Consider the following 17854-nt stretch of genomic DNA (forward strand, 5'->3'; position numbering starts at 1 on the left):
GCGTTGGGTACCTTGAGCAGTGGAAGCCAACGGGAAAATGCAGTTCTCCTTTCACAGTCTCTGTAAGTGGTAGCAGGGATACTATAGTGCAGACCTGCACGGTCATGATGCTCAAGGATGGTGCACCAAACTTCCCCTGCTGCGCTCTGTGTGCTCCCACCAAGTCTGTCTGCTTTTTTGTACGCTCTGTCCTTTTTATCCTAGCTACGCTCCTGCTGTTGAGTGCAAAGGTCAGTCCGAGTCTCTAAGCTTTCCCCCAGACAACAAAGGTGACAGTCCCGACAGCTTCGGACCCGATGCAAGAAAGGTACCCCTGGCCCGGTCCCTCTTCTTACACTAGCACCGATCGCGGGCATTTAACCCCTCTGATGTCGCTGTCAGTAGTGACAGCGACACAGAGGGGCATCGCATAGGGAGGAGGCTCCCTGCGCTTCCATCAGGACAACGGGATGCAATCGCGTTGTCTTGATGGTCTCTGTTGTGAATTCTGTTATTGAACTCCCTCCTGTGGTCATGAACGGTACTTCGGCGAGTTCTGTCCATGGACTCCCTCTGGTGGCTGTGAGTGGAGCTGCTGGTTCTGAGGTTCCTTCCACAGGTGACCTAGTTTATTCTTAGGCTGGCTGCTCTATTTAACTCCACTCTGATTGTTACTCCATGCCAGCTGTCAATGTTCTAGTACTGGTTCAGTTCGCTCTTGGATCTTTCTTGTGACCTGTTTACTCCAGCAGAAGCTAAGTCCCTGCTAGTTTATTTGTTGTTCATTGTTTTCTTGTCCAGCGTGCTATCATGATTTTGCCTTGCTAGCTGGAAGCTCTGGGATGCAGAGTGGCACCTCCACACCGTGAGTCGGTGCGGGGGTCTTTTTGCACACTCTGCGTGGTCTTTTGTAGTTTTTTGTGCTGACCGCAAAGATACCTTTTCTATCCTCAGTCTGTTTAGTAAGTCTGGCCTCCTTTGCTGAAACCTGTTTCATTTCTGTGTTTGTGACTTTCATCTTATCTCAGGCAATATTTGTGGGGGGCTGCCTTTTCCTTTGGGGAATTTCTCTGAGGCAAGGTAGGCTTTATTTCCTATCTCTAGGGGTAGCTAGCTCTTAGGCTGTGAAGAGGCATCTAGACAGAGTTAGGTACGCTCCACGGCTATTTCTAGTGTGTGTGATAGGATTAGGGGTTGCGGTCAGCAGAGATTCCACTTTCCAGAGCTTGTCCCGTGTTTGTTTAACCATCAGGTCATTCCGTGTGCTCCTAACCACCAGGTCGATAATAGTACAGCTGGCCCAAAGTGTTAATGCATCTCAATAGAGGGATAAGAGAAGTTCTGAGACCATTTTTTTTTCTCTGCAGTGTGTTTTGTCTTTCTTTTGTACCTGCAAGGGTACAAAACATTCAAGATTTTGTGGTTCAGAATCCGATGTTAGAGCCTAGAATTCCAATTCCTGATTTGTTTTCTGGGGATAGATCTAAGTTCCTGAATTTCAAAAATAATTGTAAACTGTTTCTTGCTTTGAAGCCCCGCTCCTCTGGTGACCCCGTTCAACAAGTAAAAATCATTATTTCTTTGTTACGTGGCGATCCTCAAGACTGGGCATTTTCCCTTGCGCCAGGAGATCCTGCATTGCGTGATGTAGATGCGTTTTTTCTGGCGCTTGGATTGCTTTATGATGAACCAAATTCAGTGGATCAGGCAGAGAAAATCTTGCTGACTTTGTGTCAGGGTCAGGATGAAGCGGAGGTATATTGTCAGAAGTTTAGAAAGTGGTCTGTGCTTACCCAGTGGAATGAGTGTGCCCTGGCGGCAATTTTCAGAAAGGGTCTTTCTGAAGCCCTTAAGGATGTTATGGTGGGATTTCCCACGCCTGCTGGTCTGAATGAGTCTATGTCCTTGGCCATTCAGATCGATCGACGCTTGCGTGAGCGTAAAGCTGTGCACCATTTGGCGGTATTCTCTGAGCATAGGCCTGAGCCTATGCAATGTGATAGGACTTTGACCAGAGCTGAACGGCAAGAACACAGATGTCGGAATGGGTTGTGTTTTTACTGTGGTGACTCCACTCATGCTATCTCCGATTGTCCTAAGCGCACTAAGTGGTTCGCTAGGTCTGCTGTTATGAACAGGTAATTCAGAACCACAATGGACATTGAAGTTCAGAGCACACAAAGTGACCTGACAATTACCAAAAAACATAGGACGAGCTCTGAGACGTGGGAACTCTGCTGACCGCAATCCCTAATCCTATCCAACCACACTAGAGGTAGCCGTGGAGCGCTCCTGACCAGACCTATGCGCCTCGAGCACAGCCTGAGAAACTAGCTAGCCCTGAAGATAGAAAAATAAGCCTATCTTGCCTCAGAGAGATACCCCAAAGGAAAAGGCAGCCCCCCACATATAATGACTGTGAGTTGAGATGAAAATACAAACGCAGAGATTAAATAGATTTAGCAAAGTGAGGCCCGACTTACTGAACAGACCGAGGATAGGAAAGATTGCTTTGCGGTCAACACAAAACCCTACAAACAACCACGCAGAGGGGGCAAAAAGACCCTCAGCACCGACTAACGGTACGGAGGTGCTCCCTCTGCGTCCCAGAGCTTCCAGCAAGCAAGAAAAACCAATAATGCAAGCTGGACAGAAAAAATAGCAAACAAAAATAACACAAGCAAAACTTAGCTTATGCAGAGCAGACAGGCCACAGGAACGATCCAGGAGGAAGCAAGACCAATACTAGAACATTGACTGGAGGCCAGGAGCAAAGCACTAGGTGGAGTTAAATAGAGCAGCACCTAACGACTTCACCACATCACCTGAGGAAGGAAACTCAGAAGCTGCAGTACCACTCACATCCACCAACGGAAGCTCATAGACAGAATCAGCCGAAGTACCACTTGTGACCACAGGAGGGAGCTCTGCCACAGAATTCACAACAGTCTGCCTCCATTGGTACGGTACAGCCTAAATTTCTTTTGGCCGTTACTCTGATTTGCTCTTTGTCGTCCTATTCTGTTATGTCATTTGTGGATTCAGGCGCTGCCCTGAATTTGATGGACTTAGAGTTTGCCAGGCGCTGTGGTTTTTTCTTGGAGCCCTTGCAGTATCCTATTCCATTGAGAGGAATTGATGCTACGCCTTTGGCCAAGAATAAGCCTCAGTACTGGACTCAATTGACCATGTGCATGGCTCCTGCACATCAGGAGGATATTCGCTTTTTGGTGTTGCATAATCTGCATGATGTGATCGTTTTGGGGTTGCCATGGCTACAGGTCCATAATCCAGTATTGGATTGGAAATCAATGTCTGTGTCCAGCCCGGGTTGTCAAGGGGTACATGGTGATGTTCCATTGCTGTCAATTTCGTCTTCCACTCCTTCTGAAGTCCCGGAGTTTTTGTCGGATTACCGGGATGTATTTGATGAGCCCAAATCCAGTGCCCTACCTCCTCATAGGGATTGTGATTGTGCTATTAATTTGATTCCTGGTAGTAAGTTTCCTAAGGGTCGACTGTTCAATTTATCTATGCCAGAAGACGCCGCTATGCGGAGTTATATAAAGGAGTCCTTGGAGAAAGGGTATATTCGCCTGTCGTCATCACTGTTGGGAGCAGGGTTCTTTTTTGTGGCCAAGAAGGATGGTTCTTTGAGACCTTGTATTGATTACCGCCTTCTTAATAAGATCACGGTCAAATTTCAGTACCCTTTGCCGCTACTGTCTGATTTGTTTGCTCGGATTAAGGGGGCTAGTTGGTTCACCAAGATAGATCTTCGAGGGGCGTATAATCTTGTGCGTATTAAACAGGGCAATGAATAGAAAACAGCATTTAATACGCCCGAGGGCCATTTTGAGTACCTGGTTATGCCATTCGGGCTTTCTAATGCTCCATCTGTGTTTCAGTCCTTTATGCATGACATCTTCCGAAAGTACCTGGATAGGTTCATGATTGTATATTTGGATGATATTTTGGTCTTTTCGGATGATTGGGAGTCTCATGTGAAGCAGGTCAGAATGGTGTTCCAGGTCCTTCGTGCGAATTCCTTGTTTGTGAAGGGGTCTAAATGTCTCTTTGGAGTTCAGAAGGTTTCATTTTTGGGTTTCATTTTTTCCCTTCTACTATCAAGATGGACCCTGTTAAATTTCTGGCCATTTATGATTGGACTCAGCCTACATCTGTGAAGAGCCTGCAGAAGTTCCTGGGCTTTGCTAATTTTTACCATCGCTTCATCGCTAATTTTTCTAGTGTTGTTAAACTGTTGACTGATTTGACCAAGAAAGGTGCTGATGTGGTCAATTTGTCCTCTGCGGCCGTAGAGGCTTTTCAGGAGTTGAAGCGTCGTTTTTCTTCTGCCCCTGTGTTGTGCCAGCCAGATGTTTCGCTCCCGTTTCAGGTCGAGGTTGATGCTTCTGAGATTGGAGCTGGGGCTGTTTTATCTCAAAGAAGTTCTGATGGCTCGGTGATGAAACCATGTGCTTTCTTTTCTAGAAAGTTCTCGTCTGCTGAGCGCAATTATGATGTTGGCAATCGAGAGTTGTTGGCTATGAAGTGGGCATTCGAGGAGTGGCGACATTGGCTTGAAGGAGCCAAGCATCGCGTGGTGGTCTTGACGGATCACAAGAATTTGACTTATCTCGAGTCTGCCAAACGGTTGAATCCTAGACAGGCTCGATGGTCGCTGTTTTTCTCCCGTTTCAATTTTGTGGTTTCATACCTTCCGGGCTCTAAGAATGTGAAAGCTGATGCCCTTTCAAAGAGTTTTGTGCCTGATTCTCCGGGTGTTCCTGAGCCGGCTGGTATTCTCAAAGAGGGGGTAATTTTGTCTGCCATCTCCCCTGATTTGCGGCGGGTGCTGTAGAAGTTTCAGGCTGATAGACCTGACCGTTGTCCAGCGGAGAAACTGTTTGTCCCTGATAGAGTTATCTCTGAGGTTCATTGTTCGGTGTTAGCTGGTCATCCTGGAATCTTTGGTACCAGAGATTTGGTGGCTAGATCCTTCTGGTGGCCGTCTTTGTCGCGGGATGTGCGTTCTTTTGTGCAGTCCTGTGGGATTTGTGCTCGGGCTAAGCCCTGCTGTTCTCGTGCCAGTGGGTTGCTTTTGCCCTTGCCGGTCCCGAAGAGGCCCTGGACGCATATTTCCATGGATTTTATTTCAGATCTCCCTGTCTCTCAAAGGATGTCGGTCATCTGGGTGGTTTGTGATTGCTTCTCTAAGATGGTCCATTTGGTACCCTTGTCTAAATTGCCTTCCTCCTCTGATTTGGTGCCATTATTTTTCCAGCATGTGGTTCGTTTCCATGGCATTCCGGAGAACATCGTCTCAGACAGATGTTCCCAGTTTGCTTCGAGGTTTTGGCGGTCCTTTTGTGCTAAGATGGGTATTGATTTGTCTTTTTCTTCGGCTTTCCATCCTCAGACAAATGGTCTAACCGAACGAACCAATCAGACTTTGGAAACATATCTGAGATGCTTTGTTTCTGCTGATCAGGATGATTGGGTGTCCTTCTTGCCTTTGGCTGAGTTCGCCCTTATTAATCGGGCCAGCTCGGCTACTTTGGTTTCGCCTTTTTTCTGTAATTCTGGTTTCCATCCTCGTTTTTCTTCAGGGCAGGTTGAGCCTTCGGACTGTCCTGGTGTAGATTCTGTGGTGGACAGGTTGCAGCAAATTTGGACTCACGTAGTGGACAATTTCACATTGTCCCAGGAGAAGGCTCAACGTTTCGCTAACCGCCGTCGCTGTGTTGGCCCCCGACTTCGTGTTGGAGATTTGGTTTGGTTGTCGTCTCGTTATGTTCCTATGAAGGTTTCCTCTCCTAAGTTTAAGCCTCGTTTCATTGGTCCTTATAAGATTTCTGAAGTTCTCAATCCTGTGTCATTTCGTTTGGCCCTTCCAGCTTCTTTTGCCATCCATAATGTGTTCCATAGGTCGTTGTTGCGGAGATACGTGGCGCCTATGGTTCCCTCCGTTGACCCTCCTGAACCGGTGTTGGTCGAGGGGGAGTTGGAGTATGTGGTGGAGAAGATTTTAGATTCTCGTATTTCGAGACGGAAGCTCCAGTATTTGGTCAAGTGGAAGGGTTATGGTCAGGAAGATAATTCCTGGGTTGTTGCCTCTGATGTTCATGCTGCCGATCTGGTTCGTGCCTTTCATTTGGCTCGTCCTGATCGGCCTGGGGGTTCTGTTGAGGGTTCGGTGACCCCTCCTCAAGGGGGGGGTACTGTTGTGAATTCTGTTATCGAACTCCCTCCTGTGGTCATGAACGGTACTTCGGCGAGTTCTGTCCATGGACTCCCTCTGGTGGCTGTGAGTGGAGCTGCTGGTTCTGAGGTTCCTTCCACAGGTGACCTAGTTTATTCTTAGGCTGGCTGCTCTACTTAACTCCACTCTGATCGTTACTTCATGCCAGCTGTCAATGTTCTAGTACTGGTTCAGTTCGCTCTTGGATCTTTCTTGTGACCTGTTTACTCCAGCAGAAGCTAAGTCCCTGCTAGTTTATTTGTTGTTCATTGTTTTCTTGCCCAGCGTGCTATCATGATTTTGCTTTGCTAGCTGGAAGCTCTGGGATGCAGAGTGGCACCTCCGCACCGTGAGTCGGTGCGGAGGTCTTTTTGCACACTCTGCGTGGTCTTTTGTAGTTTTTTGTGCTGACCGCAAAGATACCTTTTCTATCCTCAGTCTGTTTAGTAAGTCTGGCCTCCTTTGCTGAAACCTGTTTCATTTCTGTGTTTGTGACTTTCATCTTATCTCACAGTCAATATTTCTGGGGGGCTGCCTTTTCCTTTGGGGAATTTCTCTGAGGCAAGGTAGGCTTTATTTCCTATCTCTAGGGGTAGCTAGCTCTTAGGCTGTGAAGAGGCGTCTAGACAGAGTTAGGTACGCTCCACGGCTATTTCTAGTGTGTGTGATAGGATTAGGGGTTGCGGTCAGCAGAGATTCCACTTCCCAGAGCTTGTCCCATGTTTGTTTAACCATCAGGTCATTCCGTGTGCTCCTAACCACCAGGTCCATAACAGGTCTCCATGGAGACCCCCGACCCGAAGATGGCTGCAGGGTTCTCCAGGTCCTGCAGGGAAGGTGGCTTGTGAGCATGCCTCCTTCCCTGCCAGTCAGTTCCTGATCTGATACTCTGCAGTGCAGAGTGTCAGATCAGCAATCTGACACAATACAGTAATGTCCATTCCTGTACAACAGAGGAATGGAGGGCACCATCCAACACAATAGCAAAAGACAAGGGTTCAACCCACAGCATGACCTACAGTAAGTTCCATGAACACCAAGAAAAAGATGTCATGCTATGTAGAGGGGAACACCAAACAATAACAAAAAATAAAGAAATAACTTCAAATACTTTATTATGTCGACCAAAAGAGCACAAAACAACACACTACAATTTTAAAAACATTTAAAAACACACAAATGTGACATCATAGATTCCTGTAAGGAACCTCCCCCTGGACATGTAATGGGGTAGGAATTCGTATAGAAAATAATTATTTTCTCATGGGTACAGCTGTCCTAAATACATATTCAAGATGATAAATCTAAACATGACACAGCCGGCTTATAGTCACAAAAATCAATACAAGATGAAAATAGTGAAAATTTGTACCTGGCCCAGCTCGCAGCACAAGATAACGGACACTAATACAAGAAAGTGTGGTCCTGTTGTTGTAATGGGCCACTACTATACGAGTATGTATAACAAATATATCCAGTATAAATAGGTGATACCAAAACGAGTATATACATATGTCCAAAGTAGGACTAGTAGGCTATCCTGCTATAAAATAAGCACATACCTAAACCCATATATAGCGGGTATACCCATACACACAAGTATTGACCATAATGCAGACATGGACCAGGTAGAGTGTCATATTTTTAGGTAGGCGAAAACCCAAATATATAAATAGTAGATGTACCCCTAATAAACAGGAGATAACCGAAATGAGAATAGAGCAAATAAATGATGTCTAAAACTACAAGAGTACGTCTACATTAGACACTCATATAGTTAACCACACATATATAAAATGAGATGACAGCCGAGAGGTGATAAGCCCCTAATGCTGAAATTCATGTATGATAAATTTGCATTTGTCCCATATACACAAAGACCATATGTGGATGCGGAAGCAACCCTCAGCCTGGGCATATAAGCCTAGGAGAAACGAACAAATAGTAGTATATGCGGCATATAGAGACAAAAAAGCCCGCTAAAAGGGCAAAGAGCTATCATCCCCATACAGATTGGAATGGTGACGCTAATAGAACATGACCAGAATACCCATCCATATAGAGGTCCAGGGGGCAAAGGCCCAACGCGTATCGCCACCGAAGTGGCTTCGTCAGGGGCAGGTGTTCATGGATAATGTCCATTCCTGGGACAATGTAAAAAGTAAAAAAAATAAATTACAAAGTGTACAAATATTTTTTTAAAAATCCCCAAATAAAGAAAAAAAAAAAAAATATTTTCCAAAAAATACTTTTATTTATGTAAATTAAAAAAAAACAAAACAATACAAGTACACATATTTGGTATCGCTGCGTCCATAACGACCCGCTCTTTAAAAGTGTCCCACTAGTTGACCCCTTCAGTGAACACTGCAAAACCCCCCCTAAAAAACGAGGCAAAAAACAATGCTTTATCAACATACCATCTAACAAAAAGTGCAATAAAACGCAACCAAAAAAAAGGATGTAAATAAAAATGGTATCAATGAAAATGTCATCTTGTCCTACAGTAAACATGCTGTCATACTGCTCTATCAGCAGAAAAATAAAACAAGTTATAGCTCTCAGAATGAAGCGATGCAAAAATATTTTTTCTATAAAATAGTTTTTTTGTGTAAAAGCAGCAAAACAAAAAAATATATAAATGAGGTATCGCTGTAATCATACTGACCCGAAGAATAAAGCGGCCTTATCAATTTTACCACCCGCGGAACAGTATAAAAAAACAAAACAAAAAGTAATTCTTGAATTTCTGTTTTTTTTTCATTCTGACACTCAAAAATCAGAATACAAAGTGATCAGAAAAGGTCATGGGCCCAAAAATGGTACCAATAAAAACGTCAGCTCGTACCACAAAAAAAAAAGCCCTCAAAAGCCAAAATATGAAAAAATTATAGCTCTCAAAATGTGGTGATGCAAAAACTTTGTTTTCACAATAAAAAGCGTCTTTTAGTGTGTGACAGCAGCCAAACATAAAAAAGATAAGAATCTGGTATCACGGCAATCACATCGACCCGAAGAATAAGGTCGCCTAATCACTTATACCACACGAGGAATGGCATAAAAAATAAATAAAACTAATTCCTCACATACTGATTTTTTAATTCTGCCTCCGAAAGATTGCAGTAAGGCACATTTAACCTGCGCTCTGTGCTGAGTGCTTACACCAAAATCTCTGATATATGTGATTCAGACGGAACCTCTTGTGGAAAATTCTCTATAATGAGGCAGATGGAGGCACTGTGGACGCCATAGGACTAGTGATGAGCGAGTGTGCTCGTTACTCGAGTTTTCCGAGCATGCTCGGGTGTTCTCTGAGTATCTTGGGCGGGCTTGTAGATTATGTTTGTGTCCCCGCAGCTGCATGATTTGTGGCTGTTAGAAAACCTGAACACATGCAGGGATTGCCTGTTTGTTTTCAAAATTTGCCCTAAATTTCCATTTTTTCACAAATAAACCCAAGTCATATCAAAGTCATATCAAAGAAATTTTACAATTATCTTAAATTACAATATGACACTAGAAAACAGTCTCAGAATTACCTTGATTCGTTGAAGCGTTACAGATTTATGACCTCATAAAGAGGCAGTGGTCAGAATTGTAAAAATTGCCCTGGTCAGGAAGTTGAAAACAGGCTTCGGGGGTGAAGGGGTTAAACTTTTGCCCACTTTGTCTAAAACTAGCCCTGCTAGTGCGGTGCTCCAGGGTCCGGGTCTTTGCAGTGGTATTGCTTTCCTCTCGGGAAGAGTGATGCTACGTTTGGACGCAAAGAAGGATAACTGCATCCATGTACCACAAACATGCAACATGTTCACACTCCAGACCAGAAGGGGGAGTTCTAAGCCTGTTTAAGGTGAACTCCCCAATAAGAACATCCTGATCTGGAGGGAAAGAGTTCAGTTCCTGTCAGGGAGACAGAGGAAAAGGAAGGAGAGGAGCCCTGTGGCATAAAGTGCTACAGCTCCTGGGAAGAGACACTTTGAAAGGCAGAACTGTATTGCAGCGAGCGTGCAAGGAAAGCCAAGCAAAAGAGAGGATACCAGAGGGGAACCAGTCCCGAATAGGCTGCCTCCCTCTGAGGTGCAGATTCCAGGTAGCCAGAACACCGCGGAAGTAAGGACCTCTATGCTTTACTTCAGAGACCGGCAGGACAGCTAATTGCAAGTTACCTGTCCGCACCTACAGCCAGGAGGCATGGTGGCACCCCTCAGAGGCCGGAGCATGCTAGTGTCCCTATAAACAGCCTCAAGCCACCACTCATACGGGTTTTTGTCCTATCCGACTACGGGGGACAGAGAGAGAAACACCACATCTGTGAGACCCTTATGTGAAGCCATAGGCAGTAAGGGACTACACCACTGCACAGCAAGGGAAGGCTACTGATTTCCACCTGGACAAGAGGACTCTGGACTTGCCTCCAACCCGGCCGGACTCTGTCTGCCCTGTGATCTGGTGCCCTGGACTGTGGATGCTGAAGTCTTCAGTAAAGGTAAAGAGACTGCAACCTTGTGTCCTCGTCTTTCTCTGCGCCTCTCACCATCCACCATCTACATACCGGGAAGTCCTGGGGACATACTTCACCTGTGGGAAGGTATACCATCTAGCTGCCATAACATCACCCCAGCAAATCCCTTAAAGCAGCATTGGTCACCCTGACCGAATACCACAGGTGGCATCATGAACACAAACTTTATCCCTTTAAAGACCTTTCCCTTTTACATGGACATCTCAGGGCTACCGACTGGGTCAGCCACTGTGACATCCCCCCTGCGAACCGCAGGACTGGGTACCGAGTACCCCATGACCCCATGGGGGCGATCCACTAGCAGTCTATCATTCTCAGACGCTATGAAGGGCGAAAGAATACACCTCCGGAGAGCACTCTGAGTTAGACCACAGTAAGAGATTTCACATACTGTGCCCCAAAAGAAACAAATGTGAATATCTTTGCAATGATGTGACAGTGCAGATTGTAAAAGAATGACAGTATCTGAGGAGCTCAGGTATGTTCAAAGTATTTAACTCCATTTTTTTGAGCAGGTGACAGATTCTTTTTTAAAAGAGTTGTCCAGTTAAAACAAGTAATCACATATCTGTATGATAGGTAATAATAATAATAATTGTCTAAGGGTCACTTCTGTCTTTCTGTCCTTCTGTCTTTCTGTCTGTCATGGATATTCATTGGTCGCGGCCTCTGTCTGTCATGGAATCCAAGTCGCTGATTGGTCTCGCCAGCTACCTGTCATGGCTGCCGCGACCAATCAGCGACGGCCACAGTCTGATTAGTCCCTCCCCTACTCCCCTGCAGTCACAGTGCCCGCTCCATACTCCCCGTAGTCAGTGTCCCCGGCGCCCGCTCCATACTACCCGCAGTCAGTGTCCCTGGCGCCCACTCCATACTCCCGCAGTCAGTGTCCCCGGCGCCGGCTCCATTCTCCCCGCTCCATACTCCCCGCTCCATACTCCCCGCAGTCAGTGTCCCCGTCGCCCGCTCCATACTCCCCGTTCCATACTCCCCGCTCCATACTCCCCGCAGTCAGTGTCCCCGGCGCCCGCTCCATACTCCCTGCAGTCAGCGCCCGCTCCATACTCCCCTCCGGTCACCGCTCACACAGGGTTAATGCCAGCGGTAACGGACCGCGTTATGCTGCGGGTAACGCACTCCGTAACCGCTGCTATTAACCCTGTGTGACCAAGTTTTTGCTATTGATGCTGCCTATGCAGCGTCAATAGTAAAAAGATCTAATGTTAAAAATAATAAAAAAACAAAAAACCTGCTATTCTCACCTTCCGTCGTCGGACGATGCACTCGCGCCGGCCGCCATCTTCCGTTCCCAGAGATGCACTGCGAACTTACCAAGATGACTTAGCGGTTTCGCGAGACCGCTAAGTCATCTGGGTAATTTCGCAATGCATCCTGGGAACGGAAGATGGCGGCCGCATCACACAGCTTCACTGGATCCCAGGGGTGAGTATATAACTATTTTTTATTTTAATTATTTTTTTTAACAGGGATATGGTGCACACACTGCTAAATACTGAGTGGGCAGTGTTATATACCTACGTGTCTGGGCAATATACTATGTGACTGGCCAATATACTATGTGGCTGGGCAATATACTACGTAGCTGGGCAATATACTACGTCGCTGGGCAATATACTACGTCGCTGGGCAATATACTACGTGACTGGGCAATTACACTACGTGACTGGGTAATATACTATGTGGCTCTGTGCTGAATTCTACGTCGCTGGGCAATATACTACGTGACTGGGCAATATACTACATGGCTCTGTGCTGAATACTACGTTGCTGGGCAATATACTACGCGGCTGGGGAACATACTACGTGACTGGGCAATATACTACGTGGCTGGGGAATATACTACGTTACTGGGCAATATACTATGTGGCTGTGCTATATACTACGTGGCTGGGCAATATATTATGTGGCTGGGCAATATACTACGTGACTGGGCAATATACTACGTGACTGGGCAATATACTACGTGACTGGACAATATACTATGTGGCTGTGCTATATACTACGTGGCTGGGCAATATACTACGTGACTGGGCAATGTACTACGTGACTGGGCAGTATACTACGTGACTGGGCAATATACTACATGACTGGACAGTATACTACATGGCTGGGCAATATACTACGAGGTTGGGCAATATACTACGTGGGCTGGGCAATATACTATGTGGGCTGTGCAATATACTACGTGACTGGGCAATATACTACATGGGCTGTGCAATATACTACGTGGGCTGTGCAATATACTACATGACTGGGCAATATACTACGTGGGCTGTGCAATATACTACGTGACTGGGCAATATACTACGTGACTGGGCAATATACTACGTGGCTGGGCAATATACTACGAGGTTGGGCAATATACTACGTGGGCATGCATATTCTAGAATACCCAATGCGTTAGAATCGGGCCACCATCTAGTAGGTAATAATTTGCTGATTGGTGTGTGTCCCAATGCTGGGATACGCACCGATCATCAGATAAGGGGATTTTTATATCCAATGGATAACTTTTTTTCCCATTTCAAAATGGAAGAACACGTCAGATGCCCGACCGCCACTCCATTCATTCCCAATAGGCTGCTGGAAAAGGGCAGCACTCGGCAGTCACATAGCAAATAAATGAAAGGTGTTTTAGCATGTGTACTGCTATTCCTTTCTAATAGTAATAAAAGTTCCCCTTTCTGCTTATCAGTGTGGCTTCTAGCAGTTGGACCCCCAACAATCAACAAATTATCACCTATTTCCTGGATAGGAAATGACTTGTTTTTGGATAGCCTGCCAGGGATAAGGGGTTACTTGGTATCGGTTCCGGTCGTTATTAAAGGGGTGGTCACAGTGGCAGCGACCCAATTTGTGGCCCTGGGAGTCCAAATTAATGGAAAGGGTTTTAAAGGGTCTATTAGGAATAAGAATGTTCGTGAGGCCACCTGTGTTATTTGGTCAGAGATGACCGACGCTGCTTAAAGGGGTCCTCTGGGGAGTGATGGCACTGCAGCAAGGATGGTATGGCTTCCCACAGATGAAGCTGGGTCCCCAGGGCTCCCGATGTATTTGGCAAAGATAGTGTGGTGCCAGAAATAATCAGAGGAGACAAGGTTGCAGTCTCTTTACCTGTTTTACTGGTGGTTTACCAGGATACCAGCAAAAAGTGACGGTGGAGTCCAGGCAGCCTTAAAATGAGTTGAATTCCTTTTGCCAGGTCAGATTGTCAGCCTTCCACTATGCGCTGTATAATAGTCCCTTGCTGCCTATGGCTTCCTTCAAGGTTCTTTCTCACTCTCTGTCTACCTGCATGGTAGGCAATGCGAGTCGTTTTATATGGGTCTCTATTCACGGTGACTCTGGGTTCTGTATGTTGCTGTACCTCAGGGTGTAGGCAAGTTACTTTCTATCTCTTGCCCTCTGTTTTCTGCTGTGGGCCATACAGTCCCACAAAGCCTCGGACTCCCGGTGTTCGGTTCCTGCGCTCCAGCGTGGAGGGAGCCTAGTCGCAGCTCTCCTCCAGCTCCTCCCTTCTCCTGTGCTCCTCAAACTCAAAAAACTCAACTCACTAACTCCTCCTCCAAGTCAGAATCTATATATCTAGGGAATCTCGCCTGAAACCGGGTCTAGAGCTCCCCTTTCTGGCCAGGAGTTAGAACATGTTGCATGTACAAGTTACCTGTCAAAGAGATCCTCCTCCCTTCCAGGCATGGCATCACCCTCCCTGAGAGGAAGGCTGCACCACTGTGGTACCCAAACTCCTGGGGTGCCACATTTTCACTGTACAATCCGTTTAATACATAATCGGTTATTTCCAACTATATGCCTGTGCATTTCAGTAGTTCTACTATTTAAAAGGAAGATATTATTTATATACAGTTGTTTTGAAAAAATACCAAAGGTATGAACTGGGATATAAACTGGTGTGCATGCAGCATGTATGAGCGTGTTCACACTGGCTACTGAACAGAAAAAAATAAAGACAGAAAAATAATGATTGAATATCCTGCAGTAAATAAATAAACAGCAATAGTGCATGAAAATAATATAGGGTGCACAACACATAGTGTTTTTGATCAAACAAATGCAAAAGCCATCCTGTGAGGTGTCGAGTTCCCGCCTCTGCACAGGGGGAATCTCAAACCACCTCCGCTGCGGTCTCCCATTCTTCTCCAGCCGCAGTGGAGTCTGCTTAGCGGAGACATCGGTCCCAGTGTCTAGCTCAGACTAACACTGGACAACTGGTTAGGCTACGTTCAGACTAGCGTTGCGCGCCGCTGCATCGGCGACGCAACGCACGACGCACACAAAAACGCGGCAAAACGCACGCAAAAACGCTGCGTTTTGCGACGCGTGCGTCGTTTTTTGCCGAAAATCGGACGCAAGAAAAATGCAACTTGCTGCGTTTTCTTGGTCCGACGCTAGCGGCAAAAAAGACGCAAGTGTTGCAAAACGCAACACACAAAAACGCATGCGTCCCCCATGTTAAACATAGGGGCGCATGACGCGTGCATCGCCGCTGCGTCGCCCGACGCTAAGGCGACGCACACTAGCAGAACGCTAGTGTGAACGTAGCCTTAGTACTTCCCTTTCAGGCTCTGTTCTTGTAGCCAGCAATGTTCAGCGGCGAGCAGGTCTTTCTGGGACTGAGTCCAGATTTTCCCTTTCTGAGCATGCCCACGGGATGACCTCCCATTGGAGGTCGGGAGTCACATGCTTAGATACTGCAGCTAATCCCATTGGTCCTCTAGGAAGGTCCTAAAGGTGTTCTTCTTCTGTGGCAGACTCCCATTGGTCCTTCTCGGAAGGTCTTTTACTTGCTGCAGCGATAAAAGGTTTGCATGGCCGCACGACCATGCGCTAGTATACAATTGTTATCATGTGTGTGTTGATGAGTGCAAGTCGTTCCTTAAAAAACCCATCCCTTGTGTATGACTGTTCGCATAAGGTGTATGGCTGCAATCTAGTGCCCGGCTGAACTCACAGCTTTAACACATGAAACAGCGTCTAACTGCTGTGACCGCCAGTGCAGCGCCGTGCGCTATTAGAGCGCTTACCTTACCCAAGTCTGGATGGTTAGTGGCGTCCGCTAGTGTGGCACAGCATGCACTTCTGTGCATATTAGTTACTTCTGATACCCCAATTGTGGTGTCGATCACAAGAAGTCTACACTAACTCTAATCTTGTGTACTTGCTGCAGCTATAAAAGGTTTGCATGGTCGCACGGCCATGCGCTAGTATACAATTGTTATCGTGTGTGTGTTGATGAGTGCAAGTCGTTCCTTAACCCCTTCATGACCCAGCCTATTTTGACCTTAATGACCTGGCCGTTTTTTGTAATTCTGACCAGTGTCCCTTTATGAGGTAATAACTCAGGAATGCTTCAACGGATCCTAGCGGTTCTGAGAATGTTTTTTCGTGACATATTGGGCTTCATGTTAGTGGTAAATTTAGGTCAATAAATTCTGCGTTTATTTGTGATAAAAACAGAAGTTTGGTGAAAATTTTGAAAATTTTGCAATTTTCACATTTTGAATTTTTATTCTGTTAAACCAGAGAGTTATATGACACAAAATAGTTAATTAATAACATTTCCCACATGTCTACTTTACATCAGCACAATTTTGGAAACAAAAATTTTTTTTGCTAGGAATTTATAAGGGTTAAAATTTGACCAGCGATTTCTCATTTTTACAACGCAATTTACAAAACCATTTTTTTTAGGGACCACCTCACATTTGAAGTCAGTTTGAGGGGTCTATATGGCTGAAAATACCCCAAAGTGACACCATTCTAAAAACTTCACCCCTCAAGGTGCTCAAAACCACATTCAAGAAGTTTATTAACCCTTCACAGAAGCAACATGGAAGGAAAAAATGAACATTTAACTTTTTAGTCACAAAAATGATCTTTCAGCAACAATTTTTTTTATTTTCCCAATGGTAAAAGGAGAAACTGAACCCCAAAATTTGTTGTCCACTTTGTCCTGAGTACGCTAATACCTCATATGTAGGGGTAAACCACTGTTTGGGCGCACGGCAGGGCTTGGAAGGGAAGGAGCGCCATTTGACTTTTTGAATGAAAAATTGGCTCCACTCTTTAGCGGACACCATGTCGCGTTTGGAGAGCCCCCGTGTACCTAAAAATTGGAGCTCCCCCACATGTGACCCCATTTTGGAAACTAGACGCCCCAAGGAACTTATCTAGATGCATAGTGAGCACTTTAAACCCTCAGGTGCTTCACAAATTGATCCGTAAAAATGAAAAAGTACTTTTTTTTCACAAAAAAATTCTTTAGCCTCAATTTTTTCATTTTCACATGGGCAACAGGATAAAATGGATCCTAAAATTTGTTGGGCAATTTCTCCTGAGTACACCGATACCTCACATGTGGGGGTAAACCACTGTTTGGGCACATGGTAAGGCTCGGAAGGGAAGGAGCGTTATTTGACTTTTTGAATGAAAAATTATCTCCATCGTTAGCGGACACCATGTCGCGTTTGGAGAGCCCCTGTGTGCCTAAACATTGGAGCTCCCCCACAAGTGACCCAATTTTGGAAACTGGACCCCCAAGGAACATATCTAGATGCCCAGTGAGCACTTTAAACCCTCAGGTGCTTCACAAATTGATCCGTAAAAATGAAAAAGTACTTTTTTTTCACAAAAAATTTCTTTTCGCCTCAATTTTTTCATTTTCTCATGGGCAATAGGATAAAATGGATCCTAAAATTTGTTGGGCAATTTCTTCCGAGTACGCCAATACCTCATATGTGAGGGTAAACCACTGTTTGGGCACACGGCAGGGCTCGGAAGGGAAGGCGCGCCATTTGACTTTTTGAATGGAAAATTAGCTCCAATTGTTAGCGGACACCATGTCGCGTTTGGAGAGCCCCAATGTGCCTAAACATTGGAGCTCCCCCACAAGTGACCCCATTTTGGCAACTAGACCCCCCAAAGCACATATCTAGATGCATATTGAGCACTTTAAAACTCCAGGTGCTTCACAGAAGTTTATAACGCAGAGCCATGAAAATAAAAAATAATTTTTCTTTCCTCAAAAATTATTTTTTAGCCTGGAATTTCCTATTTTGCCAAGGAAAATA

This window comes from Ranitomeya imitator, chromosome 3 (assembly GCF_032444005.1).
Source record: "Ranitomeya imitator isolate aRanImi1 chromosome 3, aRanImi1.pri, whole genome shotgun sequence".
NCBI classification, from domain to species: Eukaryota; Metazoa; Chordata; class Amphibia; order Anura; family Dendrobatidae; genus Ranitomeya; species Ranitomeya imitator.